Consider the following 19,003-nt stretch of genomic DNA (forward strand, 5'->3'; position numbering starts at 1 on the left):
AGGCAGAGAGTGAGCATATAGAGTCTGGTTAAGACTTCATGTGACAGGAAGAAACTTGTTTTCTGTTTGGGAATTTTTCTCTCTGTGTGGTCTTCTTTAATTATTGTTTGTTTGATTTTAATGATTATTCAATGCCTGTGTTATGGAAACTCAATAAATACTGTTACCCTAAATGTGGGAGGAGAAGGGTTTCTAAATCAGCAGATGAAATAAGTAGGTTAGAAAACCTACAGTGGAAAGTCTTGCAGGGAAAACTGGCAGAGTGAAAAAATGGGTAGAATGTGATGAGTAGGAGAGATCCAGCACCATGTGAGCAAAGTGCTGTAACTGAACTTGAAATGAGAATATAGACACTATCCCAAAAACAAAAGAAGGGAAAAATAAAGGTGGATGATGCTGTTGGAATATGGCTTGCATGCCTCTGAATATCTACCACTTAAATATTATATGGAATGTTACACATTTTTACTAAAGCTTCATGGAGTTTGCCTAATCTTCATTTCTCTAGTAATGGTGTTCTGGTTTTCCGATCCTTTGTACTTACTGTTTGTAGCTATAATCAATAGCATTACCAAGGTAGCCGATTTAGTAAATACTCACTAGTGACTACTGTGGAGCTGATTGTAAAGTAGTCCTAAAACAAAAAGTCTATTAATATCAAGGGTTTTGCCATGTTAGACATTCATTGGTTTGCAAGCATTAAAACAACATCTGTATTTCTCATCTTTCTTTCCCGGTAATTGTTCCTGGAACTCTGGGAAAATTAGTATGAAAGCTGAGTAAAGCAGCATGCTGTTGCTAGCTAGCAAGGTAACAGCTCTGACAAAATTCAGGACCACAAATCCTTTTCAGAATAAGGAAGAAAAAATTGTTTAGCATTCAAGTTGCATTTGCATTAATTATAGCTGTATAATTTTTATACAGTTATAACTAGGTTTTTTGCATTATGAAGCAAACAGAGCCTTGTTCTACCAGCTATATAAGTGTGGCATATGGTTAATAAAAAGTAAGAACCAAATAAATTGTTTAGAATTTTTCATGGATCACTGGACATACATAATCTTCGAACCTGCAAGACAGCATAATGTAATATCTCCGTTTTACAGCTGGCTAAATTAAAACATTGGGAAGTGACATTAGAGTTCTTTCATGAATTGCTTCACCCACAAAGTACTGGAAGCAATAAATTTCTTTTATTAGTGATAAAATACTGAAGTTTATGATAATCACAAAAGCAGTTTTATGCAAGGACAGTTTAGCACTACAAATATTATCTTACTATATGGTGGTATAAAACAAGTTATGAAAACTAGAGAGGGTTGAGTAGAATGCAGAGGGACTAAAAATATGTTCAGTTGGTTTGCTGATCTTCTGTTCGATGTGATGTGGTGAATATGAAATGGAAGCTTGTTGTGAATGAGGCTAAAAGAACCCTACTTTGGAACAACTGAAAAGGGGAAGCAAACTTCCTCAAAGTTTGCAGAGCTACTAGCTTTGGAACTTGGCTCAAAATAAGTTATCCACGGGCTTTTTTTTACAGATCTCATTTGTGGAACTAATAATCTAATATTATAATTTTATTTTAAAACTTTCTAAATATGAAAGAATCATTATAATATCTATCTTGGTTTTGCAGGCTAACTTAGTGACATTAACAATGTAAGCCAAGGCTCCTCTTAGAAGTTCAAATATAGTATCTGAAATAAGTTGTTCAAAAAGGAAATAGTCTTTTTGAAGTGTTTCTTCATGTATTGTGGTAGTATTATATTCAGATGAATGAATGATTTTATATCTTCCTTTGTCATTAAAAAAAACCTCCAAAACAACACTAAAAAAAAACAGCAACAAAAAAACCCCCAAAACAAACCAAATTACCCAAATAAACTTCTTAATATCAGGAAGATATGATTTTCATGCATGATTTTTTATTTTTAACTGAAGTAATGTCATATATTTTCAGATTTCTTATAGTCTTAGTTTGATGTAGATGTAGCCTAGAAACTCATGCATGCCATCCGGTATGTCATCCGTACTGAAAACTGTGCTTGCTTTTTTTGGAGGCAAGTAGTGTAAGAGTATTTATTTCATAGCATTCATATAAGAAAGGCAAATGACTGAGGAACTAAGAAATGAAGATGATGAACATCTTTGCTGTACAATGACTACATACTGGAGGATTGAAAAATAAGGGGATAGTACCCACTTCTCATATGAAAAAAACACTGCTTTTCAAAACTATTAAGATATTTTTGATTATTTTTTAAAAAAAGACTGCTTCAAGTAAATTTATGTATGTGACACTAATGGATCTTGCTAGATCTCTACAGCAAAATAGTTCCTTTCTCTGAGATGTCATTTTGCTTCTTCAGTCCAACATTAGTTTTCCTTTTCTTATTGGATCAATGTTGTTGTCTTCTGCAGCATTTTTTGAATATGAACTAAATCTTTTGAAGTCTACATCATAACTTAAGTGATTGCAATGCTTTATCACATCCAGTTGCTTTTGGAAGGGATAGCATCTCTAAACAACATTCAGACACAATGTGACATTTAAGCTTCACAGTACACATTCCTGTAAAGAAACATGGCTTAGTCGAGTGTTATGTTTTGAAACTTATTCTTTCAATACAACCTTACATTTGATCATCTGATAATTTTCAGGGGTTCAGTGCACAGTGAGAGCACCAACTAAAGTAGTACACTGGAAACTTTAGCTGCTATTTCCTTATTTTTGAGCTTTTGATAGGTATTAATATGCATTTCTTGTCATTCATCAGACTTGCATTTAAAACACGCAAGAGAATTTTCTTTTCGATGTCAAATGCATTTAAGAAGCAAGAAAATAACAGTATCCAAAAATAGATATGAATAGATACACAGGCAACATTTATCTTGTTCTTCCATGTATTACATGAGCCATGAAAGTATGCTTGGAAGTAGTTGGTAATGACTGGACTCTTACAACAGACAGCTCCACAAAGTCTCCTATAGACTTCATTTCTGTGCATTAAGTCCCGTTTCTCATAGTATCTAATGCATCATTTTCTAATGCCAATGGAACTGGCAAGCTGCATGAGAAGAATCTATTGAAGGAGTTAAAATTAGAAGTGATAGCTGTGAAAGTTTTCTCATGTGGGACTGAAGTTAACTCATCAATTCATCTTTCCTTTCTACTAAGAGTCAATGCTGTAAAATAAGTCTGTACTGGGAGTGGAAGGGAAAATCAAGGATGCTGTGGAGACCACGCTCCACCTCTGGTTCTTCTGAGATCGTACCCACCACAGCAGCATGTTCTCTGTGGAGCACATGGTGTATAATGTGACCATTTTACTCTTCTGCAGAAATATGTGTGGGTTTTATCTCCACCTAGCTGCTATTGGCCTTTTAAGAACCTGATGTATCTAAAAGATTAAAGATATTTGATATCATGATGGAGGTAAGCTTCATTTCTAGGACAAATGGAAGATGTTGGGTTTAGTTCCAAAACGTGTAATGTTTTGTTTCATTTGTATAAAGTATAGATCAAATGTGAAACTAAAACCTTAAGAGTGGGGAAAAGTGAACTGACATGTGCACATTTGTCTATTCTTCTGTCTAAATATGTAAATTTTCATAAAAGCAATATGGATCCCAAAAAATTAATTTAAAATCTTTGTCTCCTTGAGGACTTTGAGCTTAAGCATTTCTTTTCTCCGTTTTACTCTTTCAGCTGTAGGCTGAACAAGTGAAAAATAGTGGGGTCTATTTTAAAGTAAGTTGGGAAGAAAGAAACTCAGTGGAATATTATTATAATATAATTTTAATTGTGGCAGTAGTTATGTGACCTGATTGTAGTTCATATCAGTGAAAGCTATTCATCTTGGAAACGTAATGTTAGCTGTTTGATAAATTATTGCTCAAACTGGATTACTGTCTTGTGAAGTGGAACAGGCCTCCCATTATTTTTTGACTCACCAGGAAACTCAGTAGCCTATAATCTAGTGCCACAAACTAGAACATTTATTGCATATATTTTATATTCACTGTAAAGTAGAAGTTTCTTGGAAGAGTGAGATTGGATTTAAGGCAAAAGATTGACAAGAGGAACATAACAATTAGTAGATATTTTATGCTGCACTGAATTTCCTGTCTTGTAATGAAGGTCATTACATTACAAACTTCTTCAAAAGAACAAATTGGTGCTTTATCCCTTGCTCCTGGGGAGATAAATTGCTCTTTGATGCTATTATCAACTACAGAAATATTCCTATTTTAAAATGTAGATTATTCTTGTTTCCATATCTATATTGTTACAGACTTTGCCTATTGTAAACAAAGTTTGGATTTGATTCACTAAATTCAAAAATGGGGGGCACGTGCACACACACACAAACACACACATAATGAGAGAAGAAACTCTTCCAGAATTTTCTCTTAAGTAAAATATTGTTTTCTTTAAACTGAAATGAAATTAAGGATTTAAAATCCAAATTCTATTGCACTGTAGTAGTACACTCATGTAATGCTTGCCAAAGACCATAGTGGCTATACTATCATATAACATCGCCTGTAAATACATTAAAAACTACCTAAGACACTAAGAAGCATAATGTGTACAGAAGCCTTTGCATGGTTATTGTATTCCCTTATTTCATCAGAGAAATGGCATTCCCCTTTGCACCAATCCAACTAATTTGTCGTCATATAGGCGATACTTTCTATAAACTCTAGTGAAATAGTCTATATTACTTCTTAACAAATCATTCTTTTCAAAACACTTGAAAAGTTCCCATTTAGAATTCAAATTGAGGAGACAACTAGACAATGACTGTGAATGTGTGTCCCTTTTAGTTTATCTAGAAGGACGTTTTGAGCTTTGGAAGATTCCATGCGAAGGTTTGAGAATGCAGCCCACATGGCTGTAGATTAGGGTAAGGACCGGATACGGGTCTGATTTTTGAGAACACTTTTTGAGAAGTGTCTTTGCAAGAACCTGATTGGTGATTGGTAATCTCTTCTCCCTGGTATACTGTGACAGGATGCATGGGAATGGTTCAAAGCTGTGTCAGGGAAGGCTTATATGTGACATTAGGAAGCATTTCTTTACTGAGAGGGTGGTCAAACACTGGAACAGGCTTCTTAGAGAGGTGGTCGGTGCCCTACGTCTGCCAGTGTTGAAGAGGCATTTGAACAATGCCCTTAGTAATTTGCTTCAACTTTTGGTCAGCCTTGAAGTGATCAGGCAGGTGGACTAGCTGATTGTTGTAGATTCCTTCCAACTGAAATATTCTATTCTATTCGAGTGTCAACCAAGGTTGTTCTCACAAGAGCAGAGTCAGCCCTTGAGCAAATTTTTATCTTCTCTTCTGTCTCTTGGGGGGAGGGGTGGGAGCAGGAAGCACCTTTTGGGTAGAAGGGTACTATCTGAAAACTGTAAAGACTTTCCTAAGCTGCAGAACCACTGCAACTGAATACAAAGTGCATTCTGAAAGCCTTTTTACCCTTCCTCCCTGCCACCTTCTGGGGTAGCATCTACTCTTTGCAGATGTATTACTGGGTGGTGTTTGGATATTTCCAGCTTGTATGTTTCCATGAAGTTTCAGCACAGATGGAGTTGTAGGCTGTGTCACCACACAGATGGATTTTTCTTTTCCTTTTTTTCTTTGGGCTTTTTTTTTAATAGAAGACTGAGTACTTTCAAGCTACCTGACTTCTTCTTTGGTTCTAGGTGGTTATATTTAACAATCTGTCTTTCATAAGACACAGGCCAGCACAGGGATAGGTGCTGAAATACTAGTGGAAAAAATAGGGGGTTTTCCTTTTGTTTCTTGATTTAGTAGCAAGATAATATGCAATTTCAGGAATTAAGAGAACTGTTATCTGTAACCTTTCTAGTTTCCTGTAAACAACATGAATACACCTCAATTTTGTCACATCCACAGGCTGAATGTTTCCGTTTTTTATGTACTGGTGGAACTCGAACTGTTTCACTTCCTAGCTGCTAAAGAGAATTATTATTACGCTGTATCCAGTGTATGTACCTAAAGGAGACAGCTAGGCTTCCTGTGCTGGCAGTGGAGAGGCAAGCAGGTTTCTGACTTGAGGATCTGAATTGTCCTGCAGAGGATCTGACCTTACTTTGCTATAGAGTCCAGCTTTCCAACTTGGATGCTTGGTGTGTCCTGGAGCAGTGAGTGTGCATCCTGTGGATGGTTTTGTCTTACGATCTTGAGCATTAGAAAAACAAAATGTGTGACTGCTAAACCATTCAGATTTACCCTTTCTAAGTGTGGGCTCAGTGCATGAGAACCATATGAACAGTACAGTTCATAGGGATGTTACTGTCCAAGAGGAGCTTGATTTAGGTCTAACAGGTTTACGTGCACTGACTTCGAGGTCTTTATGGACAGATATGTGATGTAAAACACAGTAAAACATGATTGGGATGTTTGGGTTGTTTTTAAATGCTGGCGATCCATAGGGAGTGTTCCTTTTAAATAAGATCTGATGTTTAGTAATGGAAATAACTGATTATTTAATAGCATTGTTCCAACAGGTGTGTGTAAGTGGCAGTCTTTGGGTTATGGCTATATGCAATTACCATGAGCTGTCAAATAGCAGAACCTAAAAAGAGGCTCTGAGAAAAAGCCACTGAAAGTTCCCGGCAGTAAAGAAAGTGTGGAATAGATGGAAGAAAGGAAGGGAGAGCAAAGCTTTTCAGCTCTATTGGAGAGACCCAAGTGGTAAGTGTAATGTTGTGCAGTTTACCATGCAGCAAATAGCTATACCTACTTTATCTCAATTATGAAAGATTGAAACTGGTAGTCTCTTACTGTAAGAGACTGGATTGGGCTCTTACTGTTAACACTGTGATCTCTAAATGTAAATAAAAATACGTTTCTTGCCATTAAAGATAATTCTCCAATTAACATTGGAATGAACCCATCATTTCTGTCCTTTATTCACGTTAGAAGTATGTAAAGTATGAAGGGTTAAAGGGATTTAGTTATTTGCATTTTAATGGGTCAATAACTGTTTCCCTGAATATTTTTAACTGTAAAATAATCTAGTGATAAGTGCCGATTTTTTTACATGTATTGTATATGAATTAGAGATACATAGCTTAAATAGTAAAATCAAGTATTTATATCTGAATGTAGAAAACTAGTTGCTATTACTGGAGTTTGTGCGTTTAGGTTAAGTGTGCTCCAGAGACCACTTTCCTTATAGCCAGTGTAAATGCAGACTGAGTCCCATGCACTTAGAAATCCCATGTCACTTTACAGTAAACCATAAAGGGGCGGCTACTTGTACGATCTTGTACTGTCCTGTCTGCCTCATGAGATGTACAAGTGGCACAAACAGGTAGGTGGGATAAGTGGTTGTGCTGTATGAAGCACAGGGTGTGAAGTTGTCCATGTGCAGGGTATGCATCCATAGTGATTACGCTTATGTCTGTGCTCCAGAATAACCATATTAAATTCAGATCCGCCTTTTCTCATGGCCAGGTGTGAAGGTGTTCCAGAGCACTTTGTCATTGGCCTCAGGGTCAATTATATTCTTTTTTTTTTTTTTTTGTATTTGTGCAAATGTTACAGCATTTATGCTAGAGTGATATCTGAAGTAGAGGCAGTATTGTCACTTCTGTCAGTATAACAAAGACTTTCTGATCTATGTTATAGATAAAATATTTTAGATAGTTTTTCAACCTGAAAAGTCTTTTTATTTCTACCAAAACTTTACATCATAGCAACCTAAGAAATTTTGATGCTAATAACAATCCATTATTGATTTATACAGAGGCCTGAGACATTAATGTGGACTGAGGAGAACATGAAATCTGAGTAATATTCTGCACATACCTTAGTCCCTGCAATATCAGAGATATATCATAGTTTTTGACAGAAGCTAGTAAATTTGGGATAAACTGTTTGTTGTTCTTATTCTTTGGGGGGTGTTTGGGAGGCTTGCCTCAGAAGAAGGTGTTGGCATCCTTTTCGCGTACGTGATTAACCAGACTTTTTGAGATTATGCTCCTTGTTTCTTTAGGAGAAGAAGAAACAATGGTGAAGGATTTCCCTTTTCCCTTCGTCGCTTGGTTATGTTTCTTGCAATAGAAAGATAAGGTTTTCTATGGTCCTGTATATAGTAGAAATTGTATAACAGAAGACAAAACCATTATTTTCATTTGCAAAACTGTTCCAGCATTTTATCCACTTTTTTTTTTTTTTTTTTACCTCAAGCTGGAGTAAGAGGGTCTCAGGGAAGCACTCACCTTATTTTCACTTACGTAGCATTGTTCTCCTAATTATGTGTCTGTATGTGCCCATGTGCATGCATAAGAGAAAGTCCAGTTAGTGCTCTGACCTTGTGTTTTGTTAATTCTCCAACAGAGCTTTTGGATTGCATAGTCTAAGCTTGCTTACAACCTTGTGCTGCAAAGGTGTGTGTATCTTTATTTCTGTTTCCATTTTTGTAGCGTTCATTAAATAAAAGTTCTGTTAATTTTTTATTTACATCTCTCCAGCTTGGCAGCTTTCCAGCCCAGCAGCTTTAGCAAAACTGACTTGTTAACTCTTTGTACTGTACTACTTAAGCATGGCCCAAAAATAATAGGTGTCCGGTAATCACCCAAGCTCATGTAGCAGTGCATCCTTCTTCTGTGGTGACCCACCTCAGCTGGAGAGGATGCAAAGATAACCAATTATGTTGTCATTGACACTTGCAATTCATGTGAAGTGTGGTGAAACTGGTTGGTTTAAAACAGAGGAAATATTGTTATGATGTATTTAGTTGCTCTCCTAACTCCTTTATTGTGATTCGAACAGGCTTTCCTTCATACGTACTCATCAAGAGTTGATCCTGTAAGCTGTTCAGTCTTAGATTCCTAGTGAATTTAGTGGGATTTGATCTCTCAGTAGCAGACCCTTCTTAATCCTACCTTAGATAATTAAACAGTGCAAACTTCTGTGATCTAGGGGCGTGCTTCTGTGACTGATGTGGGCATGAGATGCATCTATAATTCTGTTGATGAGTTTTCTGTGACTTAAAGTGTATTCTGCTCCTGGAGAAAGAACTTCAGTCTTGATTCCATGCTTTTGTCCCTCATTATAAGAAACACAGGCTAGCTGGTGTACATATAGTTATGTGAAACAAACAAAAAAACAAACAACAAACCAACCAAAAAAAACCCACCAAAAACCCTCCAAACCCAAACAAACCAAAACCAACAAAAGTACCCTCTTCCTGTAAAACAATTATAGATGACACATTTTTATTCAGGTTTAGCTAAATCAAGCTAAGACTTAGCAAATCAGGATATTCTCCTTCATTGGCTGGGATAAACTGTTGGAATGGGATAATCTTGCTATTAATTGTTAGATGTTCTCTTGTGGACTCTGAGCATGGTTCTGTGCCCATGCGTAATGATGTAGCATAGCTATTTGTGCTATCCTGAAAAAGAGCAACAAGTAGCAGTAGTGTTTTCAGCAACGATGCACTAAATGTGACTAGTCTGCCCTTGTAGAGGCTAAATGTCAACATCTAATACACTATATTTCTTCTACTCATTTTCATAGCACTGTATCTGATGTAGATATATCTGTTTTAGAGATATGTTAGCAGAGGAATTAAACTTCACCTTTGTGTTCTGTTGTGGTTAATGCATCTTGTCTAAGGGGACATAAGCCGTTCCTTTGCTGTTTTGATCTTTTTGTTCCCAAGGGACAAATCCAGTGCGATTCCTATTTAGAATAACTTGGAGTGGAATAGTGTTTTGAGGCCTTTTGTTGGTTTTCACCATGGAAAGTAAAAGTTTATTATCTCCCATCCTGAAACACTCAAGGTTAATGTCTTCTATTCCTGTTTTATCTTGATAGCGTACTGAACATTTTGTGTTAGGTATCTACTTTTCAAAGTAAAAAATAATAGAAAATGTGTTTAAGGTCATAGTGGCTGCAGCAGAACATACACAACTAAAACTACTAGAAATACTGTAACATCATTCATGTACCAAATGGCTAAGGTATGTACAAAGCACTACGTACAAGATCTAGTAATCTAGGAAGCGGAAATGCATAATTTAAACTTCCCTCATGTGTGCTTGGTCATTTCTAAAGTTTGTACTGTATGATAACTTGCTGCTGTTTATAATTAAAAAAAGAAAAACACTTTCCCCCCAAACAAGAAAACAATGCAGAAGTAAAGCACAACTCTTAACAAAATTTCCTTATTTTTAAATATTTGCATAGTCTGAGTCTTAGCATACACCAATGCCCTAGACAAACTACATTATCCATTTTCTGCCTTATCTCAAACTATACCTCTGATACAACTCATAGCAAGCATATGTTTTTTATAACTTCTGAGCCAGATGCCTGACACTTCAGGCATGCCCATAAACAACTTTTAGTGCATTCAAATGAGACTGTTTTAAACCTGTTCTTCTCTTTCTCGTGTTTTGGTTGTTTTGAGCTGAATTAGCTGATGTTAAGGTGAGAAATAATTATGAACTCAATCTCGTGGGGCACTCAGAGTACTTAATTTGCACTGACTTCAGGCCATACTGCCAGAAAAAAAAAGCCAAAGAAGCAAAATCTAATGAGATCTGAATACACTAATTAAACTTTCCAGGCCAAAGGGTTGATATTTATAAACAACTGTTGTATTTGACAGTGCTCTATTTTATTATTGTTTTTCTGAGTATTTCTCTACGTACCCTGTGCGGCTTTAAGTCACCTTTTTGTTCAGTGCTATCAATAATGCTTTTTGAGGAAAAAATGTTTGGGGTGGTTTTGCCCTTTTTCATGGGTAATGAAACAATTAACCTGTGCTGTGACAACCTTCAAACTTTTTAAAATAGGTTTTTCTTATCAGGTTTAGTAATTCACTTCTATGGAACCTTGATCTATGTGCTTGATATTTTCAATAAAATGGCAAGTCCATGTGGAAACAGATGCAGTGAAGCATCCAGTCATGAACTTGACCTTTTTTTTTATTCTTCTGGTTTGATAACATTTTTACAATACGAGAGACTATTTTTAACTTAGCCAAAGTGACATTTTTACTTTTTCCATATACAAACAAAAGTAGGATTGTAATTTCATTGTGCCTTGCTTTTTGCACAGAACTGTCTAAACCTTTTCAAATACCTTTCTGGATTATCAAAAGAAAGCAAACTTTTTGTTTTCTTCATCGCAATATAGTATTTCTGTGTTCTTACATAGACATTGGAGGATGTATAATTTAAGAATTCATCCAAAACTGTGGCTATAACCAGCTAGCTCTTTCTCCCAACTATGTTGTGAGAATGAACAGAGTAATAACATACTCTATTTAGGACTGTACTGTACATATTTCTGAATAAAGAATATAGACAGGTAAGATACTATAGCAGCTTTAAACTAAGCTAAACTTCTTTAGTTTGCTTTTCATTTATAAGTTGCTACTCCAGAAGTATCTTCAAATACTTGTTGCAAAGATGGCTGGGGTTGACAGGGATATCTGGAGATCACTCTGTGTAATCCCTGCCCCTAAACAGTGTCAGCTAGAGCTGCTTGTCCAGAACTGTGTCTAGTTGGGTTTTGAAGGTGACTCCATAATTCTTCTGGGCAACTTGTTCCACTATTCGATCACTGTTGCAGCAAAACGTGTGGAGTTCCTATTTTGTTTCATTTTTGTTTTCTAAAATGTTTGGATGCAGTTCTCTGTTATTTCAGTGTCTGCCTGTGTGGTGGGTTGACGCTAGCTAGATGGCAGGTGCCCACCAAAGCCCCTGTATCACTCTACCTCCTCAGTTGGACAGCAGAGAGAAAATATAATGGAAGACTTGCGGGTCAAGATAAGGATAGCGAGAGATCACTCGCCAATTATCATCATTGGCAAAACAGACTTAGTTTAATTTATTATCAATCAAATCTTAGTAAAATAATGAGAAATAGAAACAAGTCTTAAAACTTACCTTCCTCCCTCCTCCCCCCGCTTCTGCTTAGGGCTTCTCACATCCCTTCTTCCAGAGTTTACTCCCTATTTTCTTTAGCTGCTCTTCGCTAGCAGCACAGGGGGATGAGGAATGGGGCTTGTGGTCAGTTCATCATTCGTTTCTACCACTCCTTCCTCTGCAGAGGGAGGACTTCCCAAGCTCTTCCCCTGCTCCAGTGTGGGGTCCCTCCCATGGGAGACAGTCCTCCACAAATTTCTCCAACATGAGTCCTTCTCATAGGCTACCGTTCTTCATGAACTGCTCCGGCTTGGCTCCTTTCCACATAGTGCAGTCCTTCAGGAACAGACTGCTCCAGTGTGGGTCTGGAGGTCCCACAGGGTCACAAGTCCTGTTACAGAACCTGCTTCAATGTAGGCTCCTCTCTCCAGAGTTCTGGAGGTCCTGCCAGGAGCCTGCTCCAGTGCAGAGTTCCCACAGGGTCACAGGCTCCTTTAGGCACATCCATCTACTCAGGTGTCTGGTCCTCCATGGGCTGCAGGTGGATATCTGCTCCATTGTTAACCTCCATGAGCTTCAGGGGGCCAGCCTGCCTCACCATAATCTTCACCACAGGCTGCAGGGCAATCTCTTCTCCAGCACCTGGAGCACCTCCTCACCTTACTTCACTGATTTTGGTGTCTGCACATATTTTCATTCCTCTCTTTGGCTGAATTGCTGTTCTGCAGCAACTTTTCCCCCTTCTTAAATATGTTATCATGGATGTGCTACCACTGTTGCTGACTCACTCAGCCTCGGGCAGCGGCAGTTCCATCTTGCAGCCAGCTGGCACTGGCTCTATTGGATGTGGTGTGGGAAGCTTCTCACAGCTTCTCACAGAAGCCACCCATGTAGCCCACCCACTACCAAAACCTTGCCACACAAACCCAATACAGCCTGTTATATTTTGTCCTTTCACTGGGTACCAATGAGAAGAGTCAGTCTCTCTTCTTTGTCTTCTCAAGTATTAAAATACGTTGAGGTTCCCCTTAAACTTTCTCTTTCTGATGCTAAGCAATCCCAGCTCTCTCAGCCTTTCCCTCTATGACAGATGGTCCAAGCCCTTAATCATCTTTATGGCCTTAAGTCATGCCATAGAAAGGAAAGCTGTTTGTATGGCACAGATGCAAAAATACAAGCTTCCTAGAGGACAAGATATCTTATGTATATATTTTGTTCATTTATGTATGTGCAGTATCTACAGAACTCTGTTACTTCTGCTGTTTAAAGCATTAAAAACAAAACAAATACTCAGAAAATATCACCTGGTCTACCTCATTCTTTCATGATATTTTCCTTTAAAACAAATGCACAGCCCATGTGCAGATACCTGTTGAGAACAGCATTGTTAAACAGGAGAGGGCATTCAAGTTCCCATCAAGAGGTGAAGAGATTTTGCATTGCCTGGTACACAGGAAAAGGGTGAGGAGAAAGGCATGGGTGAAAAGCTTTCACCAAAAGAAAAGGCATTCCAAACTGGCTTTCTAATAACCAGAGAAGATGATGCAGGGAGGTGGGAATTTGATGCAGCATGCAGCTGGGAGGGCAGACTTGCACCTGCTGTGAATGAGCCACCTTGTCTGTGCCTCTGAGGTGTGCCAAAATGAGCAAGGCAATCGACAGGCTGTTTTATAACCATCCAAATACACATATGTATGTATCTATCTCTTTGGATCCTTGCAAAGAGTGTTATTCTGCTGGTGTAGTGTCCCTCTTCCCTAAAAAGGGAGAGTAGATGAGCAACTGTTATCTTCCTTCAGATCCGTGTACCTATAGTACTATGGAAGGAGAGTAGCTATGAGATTCAATCCTGCTTCAGCAGGGGAGTTGGACTAGATGATCTTTATGGTCCCTTCCAACTCTAAAAAAATTCAGTGAAATTCACTGATTCATAGCGCTTCATCCCAGCAGGTTCTTTTGTTAGCTACATACTCAAGGAGGACCAGAGGATAGTGTTTTTATTCTTTCCGGTCATGCTTAAAGATTCTTTTTAATCTCAAAAGAAGGAGAAGTTATTGTTGTTGCTGCTGCTTCATCTCTTCTTTTCTCTTTCTTTAACTTGCGTAGCCAGGAGTTGTGTGTCAGTATAGAATTCTTAAAGTGCATACCCTACCTTTAGCTTCTGCAAACGTAAATATGGGAAATGGAAGGGAAGAATTCATCTGCAGAGCTGTGGATTTGAGAAACAGATAAAATGCCCAATTTAAAACACTAGATTGAGATGTATGTTAATGTTTATTACTAGCCAATAAACTAATTAGCAATGATTGAATTTCTGGTTCCTACTAGCTAATTAAGTTATTTCTTAAGGACAACAAATTCAAGCATGGCAGTAAAAGTGAAGGGAGTTAATCCTACAAGTTGTTTTCCATTAATTTATAGATTGACTACCTCTCATTCATAGCCTTGTCTGGGTAATTAAAAATACTATTTTAAAGAAACTGGGAAATCTTAACATCCTTTCTTAATGATAATCCTACTCTTTAGGCAACAGCCAGGATATCACTCACTTCCTTACAGAGTTTAGTTTTCTCTCTCTACATAAATGTCATTTAAAAGAACCCAGGAAATTCCTGTCTGGAAAAAGAACCTAAATCTGCAAACTCTATATGGAATACCTGAAAACTGTTGTAGATTCAGTCCTTATTGCATATAAATAATCATAATCCATAGAATCATAGAATCGTCCAGGTTAGAAGAGACCCTTGGGATCATCGAGTCCAACCATCTACCCTACACTACAAAGTCCTCCCCTATACCATATCCCCCAACACCACATCTAAACGACTCTTAAACACATCCAGGGATGGTGACTCAACCACCTCCCTGGGCAGCCTATTCCAATGCCCGACCACTCTTTCTGTGAAAAATTCTTTCCTAATGTTCAGTCTAAACCTACCCTGCTGGAGCTTGAAGCCATTCCCTCTTGTTCTGTCATTAGTTACCTGTGCAAAGAGACCAGCACCAACCTCTCTACAGTGTCCTTTCAAGTAGTTGTAGAGAGTGATGAGGTCTCCCCTCAGCCTCCTCTTCCTCATACTAAACAGTCCCAGCTCCTTCAACCGCTCTTCATGTGATTTGTTTTCCAGGCCCTTCACCAGCTTCGTTGCCCTCCTCTGCACTCGCTCCAGCACCTCGATATCTCTCTTGTATTGAGGTGCCCAAAACTGGACACAATACTCGAGGTGTGGCCTCACCAGTGCTGAGTACAGGGGCACAATCACCTCCCTACTTCTGCTGGTCACGCTATTTCTAATACAAGCCAGGATACCGTTGGCTTTCTTGGCCACCTGGGCACACTGCCAGCTCATATTCAGCCGCTTGTCAATTAGAACCCTGCTTGTCAATTAGAATCCATGGCACAAGTAATTCCTGTTGTATGTGAATAAGGCTTAAAGCATTATGCCCAAAGGGGGGATCAGCAAACATGAAAACCTGGTGGTGAGCCAGCAAAAGTCAGTTCTAATTGCTTTAATCAGCAGGGTTAAAACACAGTCAAATTGCCAGTGATATTCATGGGACCACAGTCTAGAGGTTTTTGCAGTGAATATAAAATATTGACACAGAGTCTGTGATGATTCACTTTTGCTATAAAGTCTTGTAAATACTTATGAGAGTAATTGCCAATACAGTAATAAATTTGAAGATCACACAACTACTTTTCTTTCAGAAATTTTAACAATTTTATAATTCATTACTGTTATTGCAGGATGTACTTATGGTCTTACTGCCTAGCAACATAAATCACGTTTTGTAACTACAACTGCCTCCAAACAGAAATAAAACTAGGGCCACAATTTAGTAAATGAGTACGTGTGGCAGCACTTTACATAAAAAGTGTTTAATCCACATGCTTAAGTATTAGACATGCATTTAACAGCATGTTGAAGTGGTGCTTAGGGTAGGCACGGGAAGCCTATGTGTCGGGGCAACGTGTATTTCATGGAAAAAAAACATATATAGGAAGAGTGGAATCATCATCCAGAATTGCAAAATCTCTTTAATGAGCCAGTATTGACTTTTAATATTAAGATTTATTGAGTTGAGTTAAATGTGAACCGATGATAAAACTAGACTGTATTCTTCCTCAAAGAATGATGAATCTTGATTTTTCTCAAATGTTTCCTTCTATTAAACAGAAGGAAATCAATGCATTTTTCTGGCATGTAGGTTCACTACTGCAGTCATTCACATGGGTGAGAGAACTTTCCTTTTAAGTGCAAAAAAAAGCAGCTAATAAGGATTTTTTTCTTAAAATGAAACTGGAATTTCATAAAAATATTTGGGTTTTGTTGGGGTTTTTTTGTCACTGGACAAAGAACTGAATAAACAGACAGATTACATTGCATATGATTATTTTCTACTGAACTTATTTTGTGTTATCTCACAAAATTATTGTTTCTTATATTAATATCTAATGATCTTAAAAGAAATAACCAATGGAAATTTTACCATCAGAATCCTAACATTTCTCCTAAAATTTCTCAAAGGATGCAAGAAGAAGTAGAAATATTAACATTAATACTTTACATCTCCCAAAACTTTACTGGAGACAATATCAATTGGGAAGTAAATTTTATCTGTTCTGTTTCACGTTTATACATTCTTATGCTGAATAAATTCAGAAGCTGAAGTCTTCTATGAACTTAGCTATACAATGAAAACTGGCTTCACTTTTTTGTCAGCGTACTTTTGTGTGTTGTGTTTTGGGGGTTTTTTTTTAGTGGTATTTTACCAATAATCTGTAAAATTTATGTTTCATTTCAGCTGGGATAGTGTTAACTCTGCAGTATTAAGACAGTAAATTGTAATGAGAAATGGTTATGGCACATCTTCAAGTCTTTTGGAAGCACATCTGAATTTGTGTAAATGTACGTGAAGTGAAAATAAAGATTATGGTTAGGCTTGTCTTCCACCTAAGAAGAAAGGCACTAATCTCTTAAAGCAAACAAACAAAGGCACCTAATTTCTTTATCTAGTGAAAGGGTTTTAAACTCTTCAAGTAATCTTCTAGAGAAGAATTGTGCTTGCGTTTCTATTTTGGAATCACATTGAAAATTACAGACAGGTCTATAGGTGGGAGCAGGGAAACTAATATCATGATAGGTCTTTGTCAGGAAGAGTATCCACGGTCACAGCAGGGGATTGTGGCAGTGATAATGTATCAACGTTCTGCCCTGTAAGGGACACTGTATTAATAAAGAGGAAAAACCTTTTTGCTCTTGGTTGCTTTCTGAGTGAATTGAAGGAAACCGTAAAATGTCAAACACTAATATGAGAGATGGTATCGTTCTGTCCTGTGTGCCACGTGGATGAATCAAGCAAGTTGGAAAGAGAGCTCTTGCAGCCACGGTTCTTTCTGTTCCATTTCCCCTTCTTCCCCTGCTGTGCTCTGGGAAGGGTCCCCAAGATCTAGCATGGAAAGCAACAGACTGTTGTGCTAAAAGTAAGGGATAAAAGGACTTCACAAAAAGAAATCCAAGGGATACAAGCAGGGCAGAAGAAAGACTAGTTCTGCGTAGTCAAGGTGAGAAATTAAAACTACATTAAACTTTTGTGAAGGGACCTGTGAAGATGGGAAAAGGATAAATGGGTACTTAAGAGAATTTTCTGGGAGTTTACTGTCTGTATCGAAACATCAGTGCGTATCTTTAAAACATTCTGAATATCAGTGGAAGTGTGTTTCTTTATAAGCTTTTTTTTTATTATTATTATTATCTCTAACAACAGTTGGCACAACCAACAGTCTTACGTCTTTAGCATTCTTGTTTCAAATTCTTTAACTGTTCCGTTGCAAGGTGTTTGGGGGTGGATTACGTATTTTGTTAAGCAGTTGTATTGCAGGAGGCATATGCTTTTCAGTTTTAATTGTTGAGCAGCTCTGATAGGTTCATACAAGTAGATGCCATGCCTTTTCGATTTACTAGGGTATTTTGTCTTATCCCTTACTGCTATCTAGAAGGGTGACTTGGAGGCACTTGTAGATTTTTATTAATAATTTTTTTTAATACTTACCAGACATACTTCATGTTATATTTGATGTAAATCATAATGATTTGTTGAATATACCCACTCAGCCAACATGCTGTGAGGTTAGATAATACTTGCAAATTTAATTCCAGCCCCTTAACTCCACTTACTCAAGCATACAGATTCCGGCTATGATAAGTTTCCAAGTGATTGTATGTCTCTTACAGTGGTGCTTAAATTTGAAGCTGTACGTACAACTGAACCTAGGTTTCCTGAAAGTTACTTATAGCTGTTGTGAATAAGACAGTATTTTTCCTATAACATGCTTGAAGGCCTTAGTAGTCTTGCCCTGCACAGTTTTGGTTTGCCAGCCAAAGTAATTCTTCTTTATTCCCTTTAGAAGGGACCGTAACAGTTTAGTCTCTTGAAAATATTATTCCCTAAATGCAAATAATCTAAAAGGAGATTTGGTATATATAGGAAGAGCAGAAGCTCAGCTGAAAGTTCATCATGTCATTACTACCATTCAACTCAGCTTATGCTTAAACAGTGATATTTTTTCTGATTGCAAGAGGAGTTCAACCAATTTATGGGCTTCCTTTTATTCTCATCCATTAATCAAATTATTATGCAAATGCCACCTTCAGTGTTTATTTTCCTGCAGCCACTGCATTCCTATGCTTGAAAATGTGTTATTTTGCCTTATGTTATGGCCTGCCAGGACCTCTGTAGTTAATGTTAAAAAGGAGATTTTCAATGTGAGAACATTTCTGCCCTTTTTGCAACTTTTACAAGTAACAAAAGAAGTATCTTTTGCTAGTACTTGGTTGTTGGGGTGTTTTTTTTCCAAGCTTCCCTTTGTAGAAGGGACTTAGATGGACAGGAAAAAACATTTATGAAGTATGGACCCTAAAAGATATATTTTCGGCCTTTTCAAGAATGTGCTGAACTCTGAAAAATATCCACTTTGCTTCTGAAACTATCTTCATTTAGCTTAATCCTTAGGTCTATTAGCTTAGAAATTTGTTAAGGTAACTGGAAAAATCTAAGGTGTATACTGTTAACTGAGTTGTGTTG

This window comes from Numenius arquata, chromosome 4 (genome assembly GCF_964106895.1).
Source record: "Numenius arquata chromosome 4, bNumArq3.hap1.1, whole genome shotgun sequence".
NCBI lineage: Eukaryota > Metazoa > Chordata > Aves > Charadriiformes > Scolopacidae > Numenius > Numenius arquata.